The sequence below is a fragment of the Larus michahellis genome, chromosome 1 (genome assembly GCF_964199755.1).
Source record: "Larus michahellis chromosome 1, bLarMic1.1, whole genome shotgun sequence".
Lineage (NCBI taxonomy): Eukaryota > Metazoa > Chordata > Aves > Charadriiformes > Laridae > Larus > Larus michahellis.
Window position 1 is genome coordinate 163,921,044 of NC_133896.1, and position 23,534 is coordinate 163,944,577.

General features: G+C 43.4%; 1 protein-coding gene across 2 annotated transcripts in view; it reads right to left on the reverse strand.

Moving 5' to 3' along the window:
* The window catches only part of CLYBL (citramalyl-CoA lyase), a 197,536-nt gene that overhangs the window by 81,706 nt on the left and 92,296 nt on the right, over window positions 1-23,534 (reverse strand). The window lies entirely within an intron of this gene.

The window sequence follows — 23,534 nt, forward strand, 5'->3', positions numbered from 1 at the left end:
AAAAATTTCCAGGGTAATTACCCAGCACCAGAAGAATGGACAATTTATTTGTGTAAGTCAGATGCAACACCAGCATCCACTTCTCTGGGTCCTATAATTGGCAATAATGATTTTTAATGGTGCTTTGGGAATGAATACTCTGCATTTAGGGAATCCCAGCAAAGTTTGCAAGTTTTTCAATATTGTAATGAAAGGATAGTGCCTTATCCGTTTTTCCTTCTGTGGTGGATGGGATGCAAATCCATGTTTGGGGGGTTTTGGGATGCTGTGTCATGGGTTAGAGAGACACCTCGTATAAGTGAAAAACATGAAATTCCCATTCCGTGACAGCCTACTGCAGCCACTTGGAAAAAAAAAGCAACAACAAAAAACTGAACTAGTTCACTGCAGTTACTGCAAAGCTCTTTGCTGTATGTGCTGCGAGGCTACCTTGGTGTGCCTATAGGTTGCTTCCACGAGACTGACAAATGCTGGGGAACCTGTTTGCACAGTTCGGTGAGTCCATAGGAGAGAATACGGTGAGCAACCTCGGCAAGTGTTGAGAGCACGAGTCAAGGAAACGTGTAAAGTGCCAAAAGGGAACTGGCAGAACATTACACTTGTATGAAATGGGAGTAATCTCATTACCAGAGGTGATAACCATTGCACCCCTGATGGAAATGCATAATTACTGAAAACAGCTAATCAACTGCAAGAGCAGCAGGGTAGCCAGAAGCTCCTATCTATACCATCTACCGTGCTTAACCCAGTTGAGCTGTTCCTCCTCCTCCACCTTCTACAAAGGGATACGTAAAACATGCTGCATGTACAGACCCTCACATGTGGGTCAGTGCAGCTAAGCGATACAGTACTTTGCATTTTTAATCGCGAATAAAACATGTATCAGTTCTGTGAAGTTTCCTTCCTAATTCTATAGGATGCTCAAGCACGCCACACTTACAGCAGTTAATTTCATAGCTACACCGGTAGATAAACAGGGTTTGGAATAACAGTTTAGCACCCACCTCCTATTGAAAAAAACCATGACAGCAAGTTTCTTACCATCAGTCTCTGACTTTGAGAAACCTTGCCTTTAATTTACTAACAATACATATGGCTATGGGCAATAAGAAGTGGTAAATCTCAGGTTAATGGTAAGCTAAGTTGAATTGTTAATGGGATCTGGGACCAGCTACAGGAGTGCTCCTGTGTGTGTGTGTGTTTAATGAAAAGAAGTCTGACTAACAGCAACTGCAGTGGGGCCGTGAACCTCCATGCTTGATAGGTCCAGGGGACAGAAACTGAGATCAAGAAATCTGGGGCCAGCTACGGGATATACTGACTGTTTAATGCCAGATATGGCTGGCATTATGCATTATATACACATTATATACATATGTGTGTATAGATATATATTATGCAGACATTGTGTGTATGCATACTACTATATAGAGGGAGTGCATGCAGGGCTGGGAACAGATTTTGTCTGTCCACTCTGTTTTTTTAGCGCAGTCAGAAAAAATATATATACACACACAGACACATATATGTAAATATGTGGATGCATTTGCCTATTGGCAACACTTGCTCAGCCGCACTGATGGTGGAACTGGCTCTAAGGGGCTGCTGCATTCAGCGACCTCTAACACGTCCATTTTTTCTCGTCCTGACCCTTGCAGTCTCTATCCAGGCACTTCCAACAAAAGGAGGATTGAACTGTTTTTCAAACCACAACAGGTGAGGGAAGAGTAGAGAGGGAGGGAAAAAAAAGCTGTCAGCAGTTGTAAGTAAAGTACCTAATTTTCCACTTACAAGTAGAAAAGTAGTAAAAACTACATGAATTGTTTCAAGGTTTTTAAACAGAAAGAGCTGCTCATGGAGGTGGCAGGCTGTTAAGAAAAAGCATAAATGAAAATTTCCCTGGTAGTACAGCAGTACCTTTGATGGTACCAGTTTCATGCCTGTTGAGGATCTGATTTCTTGATTAGATTAGTAAACTAGGACTAGAACCACACAGGGACACATGCACTGTGATGTTTGAAAAAAAGCCATAGGCTAAAATGTATAAGCTCTCCCTGGAGCACAGACAGAAATCCAGGTCTCTCTTCTCTTAGGTTCATGCCCTAATCACTGAGCTAGAAAGTCAGCTTCAGGCCTAGATTCGCTCTCTGGCCCAGTTAATATCTACTTATTTAAAGCAAGGTGGAGGGTGTCTCTACCACAGAGGTGCGTACATACAGATCAGAGTTTTATTTAGCAAGCAGGGTGCTGTCATCAGTCCAGCTAAAGACAAATTGACCTCTGCACAATGCTTCCTGGACAAGTCTTCTAATCACTAGGAAAATCATGCAATCACACAGTCTAATTCATGTTGGAAGGGACCTCAGGAGACCACCTCGTCCATTCACCTCCTCAAAGCAGGGCTTACTACTGCTCTACACCAGGCTGCTCACGGCTTCATCCAGCCAAGGCTTGAATATTCCCATGGAAGGAGGATGCACCACCATTCTGGACAACCTCTTCCAGTGTCTGACCCCTTGCACCGGGAAGACCTTTTTCCCCTTGTCTCCAGTCAGCATCTCCCCTCATGCAACCTGTGGCCATTGATCTTGCCTTGTTGCTGAGATCCTCTGAGATGAATCTGACTCATTTGCCTTTCTCCAGGCATCAGGAACCTCCTCCAGCCACCACAACCTTTCAATGATGACAGACAGCAGCTTCACGATGGCACTAGCCAGCACCCTCAGCAAACTCCAGTGTGACCTGTCTGGTTCCATGGACCAGTTTATTTGAATAGACCCTACCTCCATCCTCCCCTGCTGTGTCTGCTACCTTCCTCCCACAAGGTTTGCTTCTAGGATACAACGTAGGAGGCCTGAGAGCAGGCTCTGACAGCAAAGCCTGAGGCAAAGAAAGTATTGAACACCTCAGCCTTATCTATGTCCTGCAAGCAAAGACCACCACTCAGTAGTAGACCCCCATTTTCCCTGGCCTTATATTGCTGATAAAAGTGTTGGAACCTTTGTGGTTGCCCTCCAGGTCCCTCATCAATTTTGACTCCAGCCAGGCTTTTACCTTCCTCATTCTGGCTTTACATGCCCAGGTTATAAATGTTTCTCCATTCCTCCTCTGTAGCCTATTCCTGATGCCATTTCCTGTATGCTTCCTTTTTACATTTGAGTTAAATCAAGAGTTTTCTGTTCAGCAAGCTGGCCTCCTGCCACTCCTAACTGTTCTTCTGCCCTTCAGATGATTTTCTTGCATTTTGAGCAGGTTGTCACTGAAGTCTGACTAGCCCTTACCATCAGGGGCAGCCTAACATGGGATCAGGCCTGCCTACCATCTGAAGACTTGTTTCCTTGCCTTACTCACTGCCTTCGAGATTGTAAACTCCAGCATCTGACAGTTCCTGCAGTCAAGGCTGCTATTGACTGACAGTTCGTTCTCATTCAGGAATCCAGCAAAGCATCTCCCCTAGTTAGCTTGCATCAGAAATCTGTCTTCCATGCACTTCAGAAATCTGGATTGCTTGTTTCCCATCACACTGTCCTCTCAGTAGATACTGGCGTGGTTAAAGTCCTCCATAAGAGTCAGGAAGAATTTGAGATACTTCTTTCAGTTGTTTAAAGAAATCTTTGTCCATGGTCTCTCCTTGATCAGGCACCACCATGACATTCACCTGTTCTGGCTTCCCCTCTAACCCTGATCCATCAGCTCACAGTAAGCCTGCTACCAATACCACCATGGATATGACCATTATTTATTCTTTCCTATCCTAGTCATTTTTAAATAAAAAGGCCATGGTTTCTGTGCTTTGCATGTGTCTCCTGTCAGAGTTTGCTAGGCAAGTTTTGATCCCATCTGCTCAAGGGCCTTAGACAGAACATATCTTTCTGATAGCCTTGGCATGAGAGAGGCAACAAGCTGCCAGAAGAGGACAGAAGCATTTCTGAGTATGCACAAAAGCAGACTTTCAAGCGCTTAAGAGCACATGCGGGGATTAGCAGTGTGGCTGGGAATTGCATTCTTGGATGCAGGTGTCTAAAGTCAACTCAAGGAAACTAAAATTTTAATGATCAGAAAGTATGATATGCTCCAGTGCTAAGGACGCTTCAAAATACCTGACACAGTGAAGCTATATGATGAAGTAAGAATAAAGCCTCTTGTTCATTAAGCTGGGTAAAGCAAAGCAAAGCAAAAAATTTAGCAAAATATTGATTTTAGCTGGGTAAAGAAGAAAAGTGGACAGAACAGGTTGCAATCATGGTATCACAATAAGCACAGACAATGAAATGAGGGAAGAAAATGGATAGGTCTGCGTGGGTTGGAGAGAGAAGAACACCTTTGCCTGATGAATCTGATGGCCTTTTATGACAAAATGACTGGGTACGTGGACAAAGAGACAGCAGCAGATGTAATACACTGTGACTTTAGAGGGCATGGCATTTTCATCTGGAAGCTGAGAAAATATGGGCTAGAAGAATGGACTGGGTTGAAAACTGGCTGGAGAGATGAGCTGAAGGATAGTTATCCATGGCTTGATGACTAGTTGGCAGCCTGTAACAAGTGGAGATACTAGGCTTTGATACTAGGGACAATTTTATCCATCATTTTCTGCTTCAGCCTCAGTGATGACACAGAATGAGCCCTGGGTGAATTTTCCAGTGACACCAAACTAGAGGGACATGATTGTTAGAGTTTCAGTCCAGAGGCACCATAAGAACCTTGAGGATGGGGTCAACTGGAGCACCAGGAAGTTCAGCAAGAAGAAGGAGGGAGTTGTGCAGAGGGGACCGGATAACCCCACGTGTCTGCCTGGCTGAAGGTGACAGGCTACAGATTGTGCCAGCTGAAAGGGGCCTGGGGCTTCGGTGGGGGGCAACCTGAATGAGGGCCAGCAAGGGAACGGTGTGCTGTCATTGCAAACAAGGCAAATGGCACACTGGACTACATTAGGAGAAACATCGCCAGAAGACTAAGGAGGTTATTGTCCCCTTTTACCTGGAACTGGTGAAACTGCCTCTGGAGTACTATCTCCAGCTTTGGCCATCGGCTTTCAAGAGAGGTGTTGAGAAACTGTGGAGGGCAGTCAAGATGTGAGAAGGCTTTTGACACTGCTGCATAAAACAACCTCAAAGGAAACGTGCTAATGTGGAAATCTACCTTCAAAAGGTAACAATCAGTATTCAACTGAGCAGCCTCTGGGAGGGTGAAGGGATACAATTTCAATATTTTCATTAATGACTTGAACAGTGCAAGAGAGATTAGATTTTCAGTATCTTCAGAGACCTGTAATTTGGAGGGAGATGCAAAGACATTCTCTGACTGGATAGACAGTAAAAAGCGAAAAAGATAGAACAATACTACATATGAGACAGAGCCACAGAGGGAGAAACAAAGCTGAAAATGCATTAAGAGTAGTAGGTTGAAATGAATGAGTGCCACCAATTCAGTGTTATTACAAAAAATAGGAAGTAATTGCACTGTTTTATATTGCATTTATAAGACCTCAGTTCACAGAATCACAGAATCACAGAATGGTTCGGGTTGGAAGGGACCTTAAAGACCATCTAGTTCCAACCCCCTGCCATGGGCAGGGACACCTCCCACTAGACCAGGCTGCTCAAAGCCCCATCCAGCCTGGCCTTGAACACTTCCAGGGATGGGGCATCCACAACTTCTCTGGGCAACCTGTTCCAGTGCCTCACCTCCCTCATAGTGGAAAAATTTCTTCCTGATATCTAATCTAAATCTGCCCTCCAGTTATCTAAATATCCACAAGCTTACAAGAAGACTGATAAGATGTTCAGACACCTCCTGATAGAAAAAGCTGAAGGATATGCAGTCACTTTCACTAAAACGAGAAAATCTATATAGGAGACATTAATAACAATTCAATACATGGAATAATGATTTATAGGAGAGGGTTACAGGTTTCTGCTTTTCTTTCTGTAAGCGGTCACGGACAACAAAATTCACCTCACTTGCTGAAAATAACATTTAAGTTAAATGATTAGAAAACCCTGAGTAGACACTAGGGCGACCAGAGACATCTGTGGGCACTCTCTATAACTGGTTACAGAAACATCCATCGGAGTGCTTTGGAAAGGTTTCATCCTGCTTCAGATCAGAGGACTAAACTAGATGACGACAGCTCTTCCAGCTCAATCCTTCTATTACCCCAGAAAACCCTTCAGCAAATAATCCCAAATGGAGGTCCTAGTTTCCCCTGCCAGATATGTTTACCAGTAGAACAAAAAAAGACACAATTCAATAAATGCTCTGCTTCATTCAAGGAATCAGGCTTGATAGTAATGACAGATTTACTATATATACCAACTTTACTAAGCACCTGAGGAGTTCTGGGTGTGAAAAAGTCAGCAGATGACAAGTTGGGAGCTTCCTGTGTGTAACTTGCCCATTTAAAAGCTAGCACAAGTCTTCTTTTCTTGAACAGTGAGAGTCAAAAAAGGGCCTATAGGCAGCCCTGTGTGGAACCCCAGGCAAGATTTCTTTGAGCTGAGAAGCTGCTGCTTTGTGCCACTGCCCCTCAGAGGGGCCTCATTTGCTTTACTAGTCTTTCTTCACACCCTGTCCAAATGACCAACTTATCAACTCCTGGACCACATTGGAAAAGAGCCTTCTTACCTCCAGCTCAAGTTGCAGTGTGCCACAACCAGCTCACAGAGATCTCTTCTCTGCTACTACCTGGTTTTCCGTGCTTAGAGGTACCTGTTAAATATGCACAATATGCATTATTATTATATTTTTTGACTCCAGTCAGGAGGTTGCTTGCCAAACCATATGGCCTGGAAACGTGGTCCTTGTGGGTCTGTTCTCACTTTGCAGTGCAGAGAAAGCTCAGAGTTTCAACAGCAGAAGAAAGGGGAGGTCTCTGAGATCTCTTCGGCCTGCTGGCTGCTCTTCCTGCAGGGAACGTCACCCCCAGGAGGGCATGAGCCACTCAGCACTTTGTTATGTAGCACCAAATACACCTCTATGAAGAGACGGACATGGGAAGAGGTGATGCCAGCTGACCAGGGATCAGGATCGCCCTCACAGGCTACGAGCCAGTTGCTCTTTCTGCTAGTTTCTGTCAAGTCACATCAAGTGCTACTCAGAAGCTGCTCAGTGCGTGAATTTCCCCAGCTACAAAATCGAGCTCGTGTGTGCAGGGCTACTTGTAGAAGTCTCAAGCACTGAAACCTACAACCCACCATCACATTTCTGGGCTTTTATTTTTCTACTTGGCACTTCCATTGTACATCACCGATGATAAGCAAATTTGACAACATGAAGCCAAATTTGGAGATCAGGTGCCCTGACTGGCAACGCTCAGGAGCTGCTGCTGCGGTTTTTCACATGCTGGCCCTGAACGAGCTTCTACAAAGCATCTACTCTAGAAAACCACATACTCAGATGCAAGAGTGCTGGGTGGCAGAGACAAGCATCCCTCATCCCTCCCTCCTGGTTCAGTGAGCTCTTCCACAGTCAAGCAGCAGGCGGTCATAGCAGGTGCAAGGTCACCTGGAGGATGAAAGGTGCTCTGCTCAGTAACCACATGACCCCTCTTATCTCCATCTATCTCTTCCAGAGATTGGAGGCAGATGATGAGTGTCCAGCCAGGTGATGTGGATGCAACTCCCCAGTCATATAACACTGTCTTCCCACATAATCTTTCTTTAATTCTCATTTGAGAGCTGCTTTACTCAATGTGTCACCATATGAAAAATTAAGAGCTAAACCTATTTACACAAGCTGAGGTGCTAGCCAAACATTTTTTAAAAAAACCCAAGTCTTATGGGCCAAATCTGTATACTTTTCAACGCAGATAGTGAAACCAGAAACAAACTCTAAAATGCTACGGGACTGTTCATTACTTAAGGGCGAAAGAAAGATAGGTCTTTTATCTAAGGACCATGTGCTTCCAGTAGACATCAAATTCATGTCCTTCCTCATGTAAGAAATCACAGGCACTTTCTAGTCCCACTTATTCAAAGATGCCCAGCTGCTCAGAGGGCTGTGGCAATACTAAAAGATACCTCCATGCTTTAAAGCACCAAGCTTATGGACTGTTGCATGCTTCTACATACAGAAAAATAAATAAATAAATAAAAGGCATTTGGGGGACAGATTTTTGAAAAAGAGCCACAACAGAGGGCAAGCAACTATTTCCAGTTCCCACTAGGGTTCATTATCGTTGGTGCAACATGCACACAACAGGGGATAAATCTTGGCCCTCTTGATGCCAAATGGTGTGAGTTGTCTCACTGACATAATGGTGCCAAGGTTCTTCCTCAGGGCACTAACTTCAGAGGAGGACAGTTTGGCAACTTAGAAATTTCACACTATTTCCACAGCTTAGATGGTGCTATATGCTTTGCAAAGTAAAGCCTATGCTACACAACCATGCTTTAAGAAACCCCTTAAGACAGTCACAGCCACCTCTGTGTTACCACCTCTGGTAACAGATTTAACCACAGCCATGACTGCTATACACATGTGCTCTGGCAGAAAAGATGCTTGGTAAAAATGTAACCCAGTGAGTAATCATCGTTAAAGTAGAATCCGACAAGGAGGAAAACCACAGCATTTCAAAAGCACCAAACCAAGAATCAACCTGTGAAGCCATGTATTAGGTTTGCAAAGCCACAGTTAAACCTCTGATATCAAAACCCCCCGTCTGGCAGTAGCTCAGATCTAGTTCTGCTTTACTTGAACCAAGAAATTGTGAGGTTGGAAGGCCAAGTTAGAACAAGTTTCTGTTTAGCTCTCACTAATAATTAATGAAATTCTCTATTTGATAAGAAGGAAGTAATTTATGAGACAAGATGGCAGCCAACAGATACAGTGAAATCTGTACTAGGTCAACAACACTGAATACGATGTTGCAAAATCTGCAAGAAATTGTTCGGCATGTTTTTCTGACTGGTAAGTCTATCAAGTAGATTCCTTTTAACCCTCCACACAACAAAATACTACTTTCATTATTTCAATGCTGCAGCTGTGAATAAGGGCTCAGATTGTAAACATAGAGCTTTTAAAATTATTTACAGGAGATGTATACCTCACAGTTTTAAGTAAGAAAATGTTTGCTCTGCAACTGTGATGGGGACAAAGATTTTTTTAATTGAAATATGACATGGCATATACCTATAGCTATTTAGTCTATCAATGCCTAGAATAAGATATTGCAGGACAAGCAAGTTCAGTGACGCACTCATCTCCTGTACCACGGCCTCCGTCAGTCGTCCCGTAACTCTCCTTCAAGGTATGTATGTAAGAACTTCATCAGGGTCTTTGTGGAACAGCTTTATAGGCTGATTCAGTAAAGGGAGGAGTGTTTCTTCTGCAATGCTGCCAGTCCTTGGCTCCTACAGCATCTAGCTGGAATGGAAAGACCTCATCTCTTAGGACAGGAGAAGGCCTTCATGACTATCGCACGCTCATGTTGGATAACTGCGAATTAGTCACAAGGCACGTATAAATCAATGTGTGGGCTAACATATGAATTACCAGTTGTGGAGCCTTTTCCTACTTAGCGTATTTCTTTTGTATTTGAGGCAGAACATGGCCACTCCCAGATCTAATTTCTCATGCATATTTCACTCCATTTTTCCTTCCTGCAGTATTTGTGCCATTTATCTTGTCCTATATTCACTTTCCTTTTTTTCCTACTTTTGGGAAAAGCATCTAATATCCCTGTAGCATTAGTTTTTCTTTGTTAATGTCAAAAAATGTTAATCCGTGAAGACTTGCTTCCTAGATAATGTTAATTCAGCTGCCAGTTTTATAATAGGATTATGCTTTCCAGGATTTAAAAATCCCACTTGTTAGCTACAAAACAGACTTCTACTAACAGCTATAAAATCTAATTTAATCCCTATTGGCATTAACTAAATAGCTGAGGTATAATTTCTGTCTAGCTACACTTAACACCCTGCTATTGCCATAAATATATAAAATTCCCTTTGAAGTTATAAAAGAAACTGTTCAGTAGGATAAACAGGGTCTCACGAGTCCAATCATATGCTATCTCCAAGGCATAACAAATGTTGTTTACATATTGTAAGGATTTTGTGGACAGTTTATTTAACTAGATTCACCCATGTTTACATGTATTAATTTGCCCTTTTTCTCAAGAAAATGCACACTAAATTATGATCTATAATTATTCTATTTAAAAATAATTGGTTAATGAGTCTGTGTAGAATCAAAGTTTAAAATGTAACGGAATAACCTGACTAAGCTGGAAGAAAACACCAATTTGTTCAACATATCCCCTTTTAACGCACAATTGCATTGTGAAACCTTAGAAGATGAAGTTATCTCAAGCCTGGCATAGGAGCAACTATTTTGATGCACTCTTCACTAGACTGTAACAAGTAAGGAGGAAAGAATGAGCAAGCCATGGTTTATAATCATACTAAAATGAACAGCCAGGATCTTTACAACCATTTGCTCCCAAATGAGGAGTAACATAAGGATTTATGGTCTTCTGGAGCTCAGTGATCAGAAATGAAGAAAAATATTTACAATTCTTTTCTTTTCTCCCAGCCCTAAAGAAGTAATAACCGGCAAGCAGGTTGTTCTGGAGAGGGTAGCCCCAATGCACGGCGGTGGAAGAAGGAGAGCAAAAAGAGCTATTACACAGTAGATAGCACTATGTTATGCAGCCATTCAGGAGTTGAAACAGAAATCTCAGAGCACCCAAGCTACTTTAAAGGTAGAAATTGCAGTCAACCTCAGAGAACACTAGGATTTTATTTATCCTTTCAGAAAAGATGCAAAGTGCTGATCAGGCTCCACAGTCAGCTTACCACTTTCCTTACTGATAAACAAGAAGACAGATCATAGTCTCCCTTGTGATATTTGCAGCCAAAAGGAAAGATGGGCAACCTCAGCAGAGCAGCTTACAGTAACATCCAAATCTGTAAGTGTGCTGGATTTGCAGATGTGTGCGTTTGTCTTTGGAGACAGATACATAACATACATTGTCCAATATACCTAGATGTGCTAATAACTGCACATGCTCCATACGTAGACAAAAAGCACTGCCGAAACAGCAACTTTCAAATGCAGCTAGGTGTTTTGACTTACCCAAAGCGAAGAAAAAAAATCGGCGTGTTCTTTGCTTCTTTGCAAAAGAATTCCTTGGTTGGAAGCCCAAACTCTGGGCATGGCAATATGCAACCTGGGGACACATTAAGAGCTTTTGTGCCCCTGGAGCCTGCTGCATACTATGTAGCCAGCAGAGCTACACAGGTTTAGATGTGAGTAAATAAATGCTTGCACTTCCTAATGATCTGTCCTCACTTATTTTGGCTTTTATGATAGGGACTAGAAAAGTCACAAAAGTTGCGTATCTTGTTCTGTTCTGGTATGTGAGTGCACAATGAATTCATGGCTCTGGATGCTCTCCAGTTTCAGTAAGCCAGAGATGTGGTTTTACAGCTATTTTGAGTACCAGCCTGTTTCATGGAAGTGTATTATTTTGGTGTATAAAGCACTGTTTAACATACAGTCTTTTCACAATTCAGAGAAGAAAGTAATTCACAGAATATGTAAAAACCAGGGCTTTAGGCAATCGTAATCCATGTGGTTTGTCTTCTGTTGAACAGAGATAAATTACTCCACTCTAAGTTGAAGGGACGTCATGGCGTGCGCTTAGTTCATGGTGGAAATAAAAGGCTGGTTTTAGATGGTTCTATGCTATTTTGGGAATGGCGTGTCCTGCAACTAGCACAGCACACATGCCTTCAATTCAATATACAGTGGTGCATAGGAGGAAGAAGCTGCTCAGACTCCTGAAGGGCTTAATCCTGAATTACTCATCTAGACACAAATGTCCTTAGTTCATTGTGAAATATTATCTGAATAAGGACTGCAGAATCTTCAGCATTGTAAATATCGAGGACTCCTGCTAACTGGACATACAGTGGAAGGAAATGAGTCTTCCGGATAGGTACTGAGTGCTAGGATCCTTTTCTCTAGTCTCCAGAAGAATAATAGATTAATCCAAAGGTACAGAGGTTAAATATCATGCTTTCGGCTGACATCTGCAAAGGTACCTAAGCCTAACCACGACCACACACATCCTCACCCTCTTCTGCAACTTCCATGTGTACAGCTATGCTGTTCCACCATCTGACATCAAAAATTCCTTTTTCTTACCCAGGATCCCGATGCATTTCCTTGTTTTGCTACCTAATAATACTATTAAACCACAAGCAAAAAGGTAACGTTTAAACAGCTTGGTAAAATAAGCCACAGCTTTTGCCTATAATCTTCTGAGTATCTCTAAGGTTCCCCCCAACTCCTCACCATCCTGGGACAGGTCCAGCTTTGATGGCACCAATGCACTGGGAAAAATACCATGCATTTCCACCTTCTGATACCTACCTATCTTACCTAAATCAGACCAAAGTTCCACTAGACCACTACCTTGACTGTTACTGTAAAGATGCCTCATAGAAAAGTTTATCAAAGAGGGCAAGTGCTGTATTCTCTGTGTGTCCTACCACTTCCTGACCCACGCCCCTATTAATGGGATCTGTGGGTTTCCTCATGCTTGGCCTGCCTCTCTGATTTCAAAATGTGGCCCTTGCAATGTGGAAGAACGAGCAGTGTGGACTGCTGGTTATGAGTACAATGGAGTCAGGTTCAAGACTAGGTTTCAAGATTAATTGCAATAGAAACATATTCTTCTGCCTGCTCATGGCCAACAAAAATCCAAAGGAGACCTGTAGCAAATTATGTTGAGCGCTGAGAACCCCTGTGACTGCGATCTGGGCAGTACCTTTATGTTTTGCTCAACTGCAGTAGCACTGCAGCCCTGAAAACACAACCCAACACATGGCTCTGCATACAAACAAAAGTCTGCCCAAATTTGATCCAGCAGATTGTTTCCAAAGCACATCTGTATACTAAACATCTTGTATTGGCTTGATTTTCTGTAGCACACTTGAAACTCAACAGCTCCCTTCAAATTAAGTGATAGATGCTCAGTGGCTGTGCAGCCAGATCCTTCCTGCTACAAAAACAGATGATATATTGAAAACTGGTCCAGAAATGCGTAGCAATACATGACTCCCAGTCCTGCAATTAGCCTTCAGTACCCAGGTGTGCTGATGTGCCTGCAGACAGTGGACTACACACACAGAGTTGAAGTACTGTGAATTTCAAGTCCATACAAACATTAACTGTATGTTTTAAAATCTTTCCCCAGGTCTATTATGTATTCCTGCCTGAAATTCCTGTTAACACTGAGCCAAGGCATTTTCCCTAAGTTTCTAGACACTATTCTGTCAGCAGTAATAGTTCTATCAGAACATGTCCAAGTCAAACTTAATTGGGTACATCTGAATCAGTGGAAAAGAAATAACTGGCAATTCAAAGGCTCCGCTCGAAGAGACACAGGCATTACTGAGCTCATTAAGACGAAAATTGCTGAATATTGCAATTGTCCTTATGAATCCTCAAATTTTTATGTAAGGAAGATGATTGGCTTGTAGCGTAAAACAATAGGAACAAAAACTTTTATTGTCACAGTTACCACTCAGGAGTGGCAGTTCTTCCAGGACCATGGTGGGATTAATAAGGAAATGAAAACACTTTACAACTTTCATAAAAATGTATATTCATCAGAACTCTTCAAGGATCAAAAAGGCCTTGCAGAGTTTCACTGTACAGTTCAGCTTCCCTACAATAAACCAGAGAGACTTTTGGACTCCCCAATTCCTACAGAAGAAATTTCCCATGCTACTGAGACTTTTAATAATGGCAAGCCACCGGGGAAAGCAGCATTCCCATTTTAATTTTGTGCATCTTTTGAAGAGAAGTCACCCTACTATGTGCCTGTGTACATTTAATCATTCTCTACACACTTTATCAGCAAGCCTTCTCCCTGTAGGAGGAATACAATTAGGTACAGTACTAATTTATTATAAATAAAGCAAAGACCTGGTAAAATAACCTAGTTATCAATGTTTCATGCAACTGTGTCTATGAAGTACTAGCTAACATTCTCACTATGAGCTTAGAGAAATACCTGCGGCATTGATAAATCCTAACCAACTTGGCTTTATTAGAAAAAAAAGATTATCATCACGTAATACAGGAAAACTGTTGATTTTAATTGAAGTTGCTCGAGATTTATGGAAACCAACTGCAGCTTTTTTCCACTGATACTGTAAAAGCTTTCAATAAGATCAATAAGAAAATGCATTTCAGTAAGGAAAGCCTAGGATTTTTTTTTGTATACCACACTGACCCATTTTACATATAAATGCTAACTCCATCCCCAAATGTAGCTGAAGTGTTATTTTATATACAAGAGCCTCTTCTCATCAGTGATAAGGAATAAAAAGGTCAGAAGGCTTCAGATTAGGGGAAAAATGGTAGGCAAGGATGCTCTCTCGCCGGCGTGCTGTTTGTTCTGACCCCAGGATGAGATCACTAGAGATATGGAGGAGGCATTCTCATGGGGACAAATCTCCATAAAATCAGCATGTATGCGGATGATCTGCTCTTAACCGTAATGAATCCAGAGTCATCTCTTACATATGTGTTATTCATAATGGAACAGTTTGCAAAGTGGTCAGGCTTTAATCCTATTTTTAAAAACAGACGATTCAAAAGAATTAATTGAATTTATTTTTTCTTCCGTGGCACAGCACAGCGATGATCTTTTAAGTGGCTACAAGATATTAAATAGGAACAAATTTGTGCTATGACCCTAAGAGGCCGTGCTGTGGATGAGCAAAATAGGTCCTTCCCCATACATCCTCTTAGCTCAACCAAACTTCCCCTCGCTGCTGAGCGGAGCAGGGAGAACAGAAGAGGCTCAGGGGCCTCTCCTGTTGAAGAGGACGGGAGGTCCTCTTCATTTTCCCTATCGAGGAAGGGATGTGAGGAAAGGACACAGCTGAGGCTTCCTCTTCCCCAGCTTCTCTTGCTCAAGTGCTGGAGGAGAGAGCAACTGCCCTCTAGAAGAGAAAGCGATACAATCATGATACACAGCAAAAAGGGCTTAGGAATTTAAACCCTAATTGGTCCTACATCGTTTCATGGTGCAGCCCTAAATATCGATAACTTTTATTGTATGAATGACATCTATTTAGTTCCAGAGGAGCAATAAAACTTCCTATTTTCAAGTGTTTCGTGTCAGATGCCCGCACAGAAATTTCCCAGCCATATGTACACTCCCAGGGATTGATTTTACACCTCTGACACAAAAAACATGATGAGGGGGAACATGGAGTTTTGTTTTGCTTCTTAGTTATAACACTGGCATTCCCCATGGAAAGAAAAGGCCGAATCTTAGCCCCTTCAAAATTTGCCTGAGATAATTTTCAAAGGTCATCTCTGGCAGAACAGCCAGTGCCCTGCCTAGCCTGATGGCACACTGAGGAGAGCTACAGAGTGAAGCGCCATACATCCCACTTATTCAAAGCCTCATACTGACCTCAGTGAAGATAAAGTCACTAATAGCACTGGTTTGGAGGCATCAAAATGCTCTGAAACTCTTGTCAAGGACTCAGAAAGATGCATAAACACTACAGTAGCAGCTCCAACTAGTCTTTTCCTAGGCTGACCTGGCAGCTAACACCTCCTGGATGCTCTGAAGAATAGCAGCACTGAAGGCAGGATCCTGCTGGAAAAAATGCTGTCCTGGAAAACTGTCTTGTAAGGGTGGTAACCTTACAAGACCCGTGGGAACTAGCTATGAAATCTCAGCCCACTCTGCCCTTGGAAAATGAAAGCACTGGCATGGAAATCTTCCTTTCTCCAAGAGGAGGAAGAATCTTTTCTACCTGATAATAGGTTCACCTGGCACGGAAGCACAGTGAGTAACGCAGCTCTACAGAGAAAGCCATACCAGGGAGTGCTGGCTTGGCTGAGGGCCCTCGAGATATCTTCAGAGAGCTCAGCTCCTACACAGAGACCTCTCAATGACATTAGATGCAATTCAGTTTACTGGCTTATATGACTTGATCAAGCACATTGATGCAGACATCTTTTTTATCTTTTTCTTTTTTACAATTAAAATGAAAGAATATTCAGGCCTTCTCCTGCAAAAAGGTAAAATAGATGTAGGCTTTGTACCATTTCACAATAAGTCTCTAGAGTGTGGTGCATTTGTAACATATCGACACTGCAATCTGTATTATTTCTAATTTTATAGTTTTAGAATTTCTATTTGAACTGTTCACTTAAAAATATCACCAAGCGAGCCATTCTGAGTCATTTCTTTAAAATGTATAGCAACATTGGAGAAATTTTGCATGTACATCCCCGTGGAAGAACTCCTATCTTTATTTGTAGGGGGAAATACTATACTACTGTATAGTAGCTCAGGGAAAGTAATTTCCCTTCAGCAGTATTCAATTCTCCCCCCAAACAAAAACTAAATTTCTGTCATAGAAACTGCCAATGTCTTACAGAGCCAGACACTTGGAGAGGCAGCAGACAGTCCACACCACGTGATTTGAACCTCTAAAACCAGCATGTGGAGCCCCAACCAGGATCTGAGGTCAGCAAGACTAAAGCTAACTTTGTAATAGAAGGCTGAAATTTTCAGCAACACTGGGGTATCTTCCTATCATCTTCCCTATTCTGAATTTTTGAAGACCTCCTACAGCTCTGTCCAGTCCTAAAGGGGTTACAAAAGCCCCACATGTCCTACTCACACCAGGATCAGCTCACACTCTACTTGCAGGCTTAGTATTCACTACGCTGTAACTTTGCCTTTTAGCCATTTCTTCCCACAGGTTCCCCTCAGAAAATTCGCTGAGAAATTTTCTCCTTGTGAGCTTCTTGCTGCAAGGGTTTTTTTTTTTCTCATTTAGTCAAAATAGAAAAAAAAAAGATACAAAAGAAGGAGAAGTCAACAGATGATAGCTGAAATCGGTGCTGTAGCCCTTGAAGGTAAGAAATGCAGGAACCAAAATGGTATGCAGATTAGATATGGCTATGGGCTCCCCTCTTCTGGCGCTCTCTGTGAACCATTACAAAACATAATTTTGGGGGCAGGGCACAGGGGAGGATATCTTCTTTGAGAGAAAATATTGTATAGAAAATAGTTAAAGATTTTTAATTTATGACTGAAGCTTCAAAAGCAACTACTGCAACCAGATGCAGTTTTGCAAATGTTATCCGTTTCAGTTATAGAAAGCTCATCTTCCTCATTGCCGTCTAAACGCACAACCAAACGGAGCTGCCGACATTCCAGATTCTTGATCTCTCCAAATCTAACTTAATCCTAATACACACAGCATCTTCTTAAAATAGACTTGTTAAGATGTGGTTCAAACTTGCTTCTTGGACTTGATGCAAGTGAAGGCCTTTTGTAGACAGATAAGTTTGGCTCAAGGTACTGTGAACCTTCACCAGGTCCTGATTTTCCCCAAACCCAACATTTTGGCAGCAATTTCAAGAAAATCTGTAAGTAGCATTTTTATTGATATAAAATACAGCAATAAATAGTCAAATTCATCAGTAGTATTTAAGAATAATGATTAAAGGACAGGCTCAGTGTTGCTGTTTCCCAGTGGTTTTTTTCCCACGGTTTCAGATGACCCATTTGCAATGGGTCACTGAATACTGTACTTCAGTGCATGTTCTTGACATATCTTTCACACAAAGTCTCCAAACACCTCAGAAACATTAATAAATCAAGCTGCAAGAGCAATAATAATTTCAGCTTCACATTTACAGAACCTAAGTCTCAAAGTCTTCCTGAGTATCTCTGGCAGATCTAAAAATGAAATTCAACCTTCCAATCACTTTGAACTATGCTTTGCTACTAGATCATGCAATCGCACAGTCTATCAGGTTGGAAGGGACCTCAGGAGACCACCTCGTCCATTCGCCTCCTCAAAGCAAGGCTTACTACTGCTCTACACCAGGTTGCTCACGGCTTCATCCAGCCAAGGCTTGAATATTCCCATGGAAGGAGGATGCACCACCACCCTGGACAACCTTTTCCAGTGGCTTTTCCCACATGGGAAAGACTTTTTTCCCTTGTCTCCAGTCAGCATCTCCCCTCATGCAACCTGTGGCCATTGCTCTCACCTAATTGCTGAGCTCCTCTGACAAGAGTCTGGCTCTGCCATCCATCCATCTCCCCTCTGGCAGTAAAGCTTCCATCAAGGCCCCCTCAGATGTCTCTTCTCCAGGATGAACAAACTCAGCTCCTCAGCCTCTCCTCTTGTGCCATGACTACCTTGGTGGCCCTTCCCGGTCTCTCTCCCTCTCCATTGGCCAGTCTCTCTCTTGTCCCAGAGCCCACAGCTGGGCACAGTCCTCTGCCCTCCCAATGGAGACCCTTAAAAGCCAAGTGCAGGGGAGGGAAATCCTTTCCTGGATCTGCTGGTTGCACCCGCGCCAGCACAGCCCTGGAGGTAGTTGGCCACCTTTGCTGCAAGGGCGCACTGCTGACCCTGTTTAGCCTGCTGTATAACAGCACCCAGAGCCTTTTTGGCAAAGCTGCCCCCGGGCAGTCACCCCCCAGCTTGTACTGGTGCATAGGGTTATCCCAGCCTGATGCCGTGAATTCACTTTTTACTTTTGTTGGACTTCACTACTTTTCTCTCAGGCTGTTCCTCCAACTGTAAAGCCCCATCAGAAGAGCATCTATGCCCTCCAGCATATCAACTGCACCCCAGTTTAGTTTCATTGTGAACCTGGTGAGAGTGCACTCCATCCCATCAATCAGGTTTCTAACGAAGAAGTTAAACAGTATTGCACCCAGCAAAGCTAAGTGAAAAATAGCACACAACATGGACCACCCGATTCCTGCCAAACTGCAACCCGCTTTATAGTCTGTCCATCCAGTCCATTTCTTCTCAGGCTGACAACCAGGATCTTATGAGATGCCACGTTAAAAGCCTTGCTAAAGTCAAGGCAGACAACATCTATTCAGCTTTCATACTCAAAGACAGAAATTTATTCAGAGAAGGCGATCAGGTTTGGCAGGCATGATTTGCTTCTGATCAATCCATTCTGGCTAGGTCCTTGTGCGCCGTAAAATACCTTCCATAAGAACCAGGACTATCACTTTCCTGGGGACTAGCCTTAGGTTGATGGACCTGTAGCTTCTCACTCTTACCCTTTCTGATGACAGCTATAACATTTGCCTTTCTCCAGGCATCAAGAACCTCCTCCAGCCACTATGATCTTTCCATGATGACAGACCACAGGTTCAGGATGATACTAGCCATCTCCCTTAGCAGCCTCCAGTGTGTCCTGTCTGGTTCCATGGACCAGTTTATTTGAATAGGCCCTAACTCCATCCTCCCCTACTGTGGCTGCTACCTCCCTCCCCCAAGGTTTGCTTCTAGGATACAACCTATGAGGCCTGAGAGCAGGCTCTGACAGTAAAGCCTGGGTCTTCATGGAGCAGTGGCTCCATACTTGCCCTCGTCTTCCTTCTCATTTTTGATATTGATGCACTCGTAGCAGCCATTCTTGTTCCACTCATCCCTCACCAGTTTTGATTTCAGAGAAGCTTTGACCTCCCTCATTCTGTCCCTACGTACCTGGACAATACTTCTGTGATCATCCAGCCAATTCCTTATCCACAGAGTGGTCCATCTGTCAAATCCATGCCTCTCCAATTCAGAGACAAGGATGTTGTGTGGGACATGGCCAAAAGCAAGTCCAGGTACATGATGTCAGTTGTTCTTCCCTTATCTACCAACACTGTAACACCGTCATAGAAGGCTACCAAATTTGTCAGGCACGATTTGCCCTTAGTGAAATCACCTCCTTATTTTCCATGTGTGAAATCACCTCCTTATCTTCCACCTTAACTTCCAGGAGGATCTGTTCACAGAGGTGAGACTCACTGGCCTGTCGTTCCCCAGGTCTTCCTTTTTTCCCCTTTTTAAAAATGGGGGTTATGTTTTCCCTTTCCCAGTCCGGGAACTTCACCAGACTGCCAAGCCTTCTCACATATGATGGATAGCGGCTTAGCAACTTCATCCATCAGTTCCCTCAGGACCTGCAGGTGAATCTCACCAGGTCCCATGGACTTATGCACCTTCAGGTTCCTTAGATGGTCTCGAACCTGGTCTTCTCCTACAGTGGGTAGCTCCTCATTCTCCCAGTCCCTGCCTTTACCTTCTGTGACTTTGGCAGTATGGCTAGAGCACTTGTCAGTGAAGACCGAGGCAAAAAAGTCATTGAGTACCTCAGGCTTTTCCATATCCTGGGTGACCAGGTCTCCCATTTCCTTCCAGAGAAGGCCCACATTTTCCCTAGTCTTCTTTTAATCATCAACATACCTATAGAAGATTTTCTTGTTGTCCTTGACATCCCTGGCCAGATTTAATTCTATCTGGGCCTCAGCTTTTCTAACCTGATCCCTGGCTGCTCAGACAATTTCTCTGTATTCCTCCCAGGCTACCTGTCCTTGCTTCCACCCTCTATAGGCTTCCTTTTTGAGTCTGAGATTGTCCAGGAGCTCCTTGTTCATCCATGCAGGCCTCCTGGCATTTTTGCATGACTTCCTCTTTGTTGGGATGCATGACTCCTGAGTTTGGAGGAGGTGATCCTTGAATATTAACCAACTTTCTTGGGCCCCTCTTCCCTCCAGGTATCCCATAGTACTCTACCAAGCAGATCCCTAAAGAGGCCAAAGTCTGCTCTCCTGAAGGCCAGGGTAGCGAGCTTACTGTGCCCCCTCCTTGCTGCCCTAAGGATCTTGAACTCTACCATCTCATGGTCACTGCAGCCAAGGCTGTCCTTGAGCTTCACATTCCCCTGCTTGTTGGTGAGAACAAGGTCCAGCACGGCACCTCTCCTCACTGGCTCCTCTATCACTTGTAGAAGGAAGTTATCATCAACACGTTCCAGGAACCTCCTGGATTGCTTATGCCCTGCTGTGTTGTCCCTCCAACAGGTATCAGGGCAGTTGAAGTCCCCCATGAGGACCAGGATTTGGGAACATGAGGATGCTCCTATCTGTCTATAAAGGGCCTCACCTGCTTGGTCTTCCTGCTCAGTAGCAGACCCCCACTGTAACGTCATCTGTCCCTGCATTCCCTTTAATCCTGACCCAAAACCTCTCGGTTGGCTCCTCATCCATCCCCAGGTGGAGCTCTATGCGCTCCAGTTGGTCAATGACATAGAGGATGACACCCCCTCCTCGTCTCCCCTGCTTGTCCTTCCTGAAGAGCCTGTATCCTTCCATTCCAACACTCTAGTCGCAGGAGCCATCCCACCACGTTTCTGTGATGCCAATAAAATCATAGCCCTGCAGGTGTGCGCACGTCTTGATCTCCTGTTTATTTCTCATGCTACGTGCATTTGCATAGAGGCATTTAAATTGGGGCTCTGTGAAGTTAACTTACTGGCTAGAGTGGCTGGTATCTCTTTGTGCTGCACTCCAGGTGCTCTCCTGTTGACCTGCGACCCTTCTCCAGGCTCTGGGCATGTATTACAGGCATTGGCATCATACTGGTAGGAGTGGGATGGATTGAGGTTCCCCTCCCCTGTCAACTCTAGTTTAAAGCCCTCTTCATGAGCTTGGCAAGCCTCTGGCCAAAGATGCTCTTCCCCTTCTCTGACAGATGGACCCCATCAGGCCCCATCAGACCAGGTTTTTCAAGCAATTCCCATGGTCTAAGTAGCCAAACCCCTGGCTGTGGCACCAGTCCTGTAGCCATTTGTTGATTTGTCAGATTCAATCGACCCTATTAACCGCCTTCCCTTCAACCGGGAGGACTGATGAAAAAACTGCCTGTGCCTCAGAGTCCCTGACCACCGCTCCCAGGGCTCTGTAATCCTTCTTGATATTCCTCAGGCTGCTTCTGTCTGTATCACTGGTGCCCATATGAAACAACAGCAGCGGATAGTAGTCAGTGGACTGTATGAGGCTTGGTAGTCTCTCGGGTGACATTCCTGATATGAACCCCCAGTAAGCAGCACACCTCTCTAGAGAGTGCATCAGGTCAGCAAATGGGTGCCTCTGTACCTCTCAGAAGAGGGCCACCTAATACCATCACCCATCGCCTTTTCTTAGTTGCACTGATTGTTACACAAGGAGCAGATCGGGTTGCCTTACTCAGCTCCGGCACCTCTCCTGATGCAATGGGTCTTTCCTCTTCTCTCTGCAGAGCTGATACCCAGTGGCATAACTCCCCTTCATCTCAACAGAGCTAGAATTTTACCACCCTTTAGAAATCACTACTATCAACTTTGTAACCTTGATCATAAAATTCTGGTTTGCTGTCATCCTCTATTACAAATAGATGCTTCTGCTATTAAAGATTTGTTTTACATAATTAAGCTGCACCTACAAATACTACAGTTTAATACACAATTGTGTCCTGTGTCACCTTACAGTGACACATTGGGAGGAGTAGCCTCCCAAATATGACCTAAAGAATATTACATCACGGTGCCAGCAGATATAATCTTAGTCTTTCACATAGAATTTTAGCAACTGGAAAATGTTTTCTAGCTGTCTTCAGCAGTACACGTGAACATTCAGCAATGCTATTTTCACTTTTCAGAACTAAACTAGATACATGCAAACTCTGTAAACTTTTTTCTTTCCATCATACCTGTAAAGACCTGAACGTTAAAGAGACTACTACCCAAGAGAGTCCTTCTGGAAAGCATTAACTCCCAAGAAACAGAAAAGACTAAAATTTCATCCACATTTTTGAGATGACACAGGAAAATTTTCAGGTCTATTTTCATAACTTCCTGGACAACACATTCATATTCAAACCCTAAACAGACAAATAGAACAACGATGCAAAAATGATGGCAAACTTACCTTCCTGTTCAGAAATACTTTTCACTAGGAAGCATTTACACCAGTTTCTCATATACATTAAGATGTGAAATATTTTAAAATTGTTATTTTCAGATATTTTAAAAATCTGCTTGCAAGCACAACTGAATGTATGTTAGATTGTTCTCTCTTCTTTCACAATTCAATGTCAACAAAAACTTGGCAGTGGTACTTAACGCAGCTAAATCTCTTTGCCAGGCTGCTCTCCATGCCTCCTTTCTTGCAGATCCTTCAATCTAAATCACTGTCCAAACCCTGGCGCACTCAGGTTCGAACTTCTGCTTCCTTCAGAAACACCCCTAACAGCATTTCTTCCAACAAGTTCAGTAAGTAAATCTTTCGAAACATCCCAAGGCTCGAACCCAAACCCACACTGTTTTGCTCATGATCTGTACATGCTTTCATTTCAACAACAAACCCCCCACCTGGTGATTCTGAACTGACCCTTTCTTGCTTCTCTCCTCACTGTCCATTTCCTCCTCTTCCCTAAGAAATATGCAGCAGTAATAACAGTATCTCCCGCTCTTCTGTGATGAGAGCTTACGCCCAGCTCCTTCAAAACTCCCTCCCCACTTAGTCACGTGTGATCGCTTTCAGTTCTGGGTAATCAGATTTTCCCAACACCTTCACAAAGCCTATCACTGTTACATTACTTTGTAGATCTTAAGATTTATCTTTGTCTCTCTGGTTGTCACTTCCCCAAGGCAAAGGCAATGTTTTTCCACAAGTTCTTTTTAGCACTGATTAT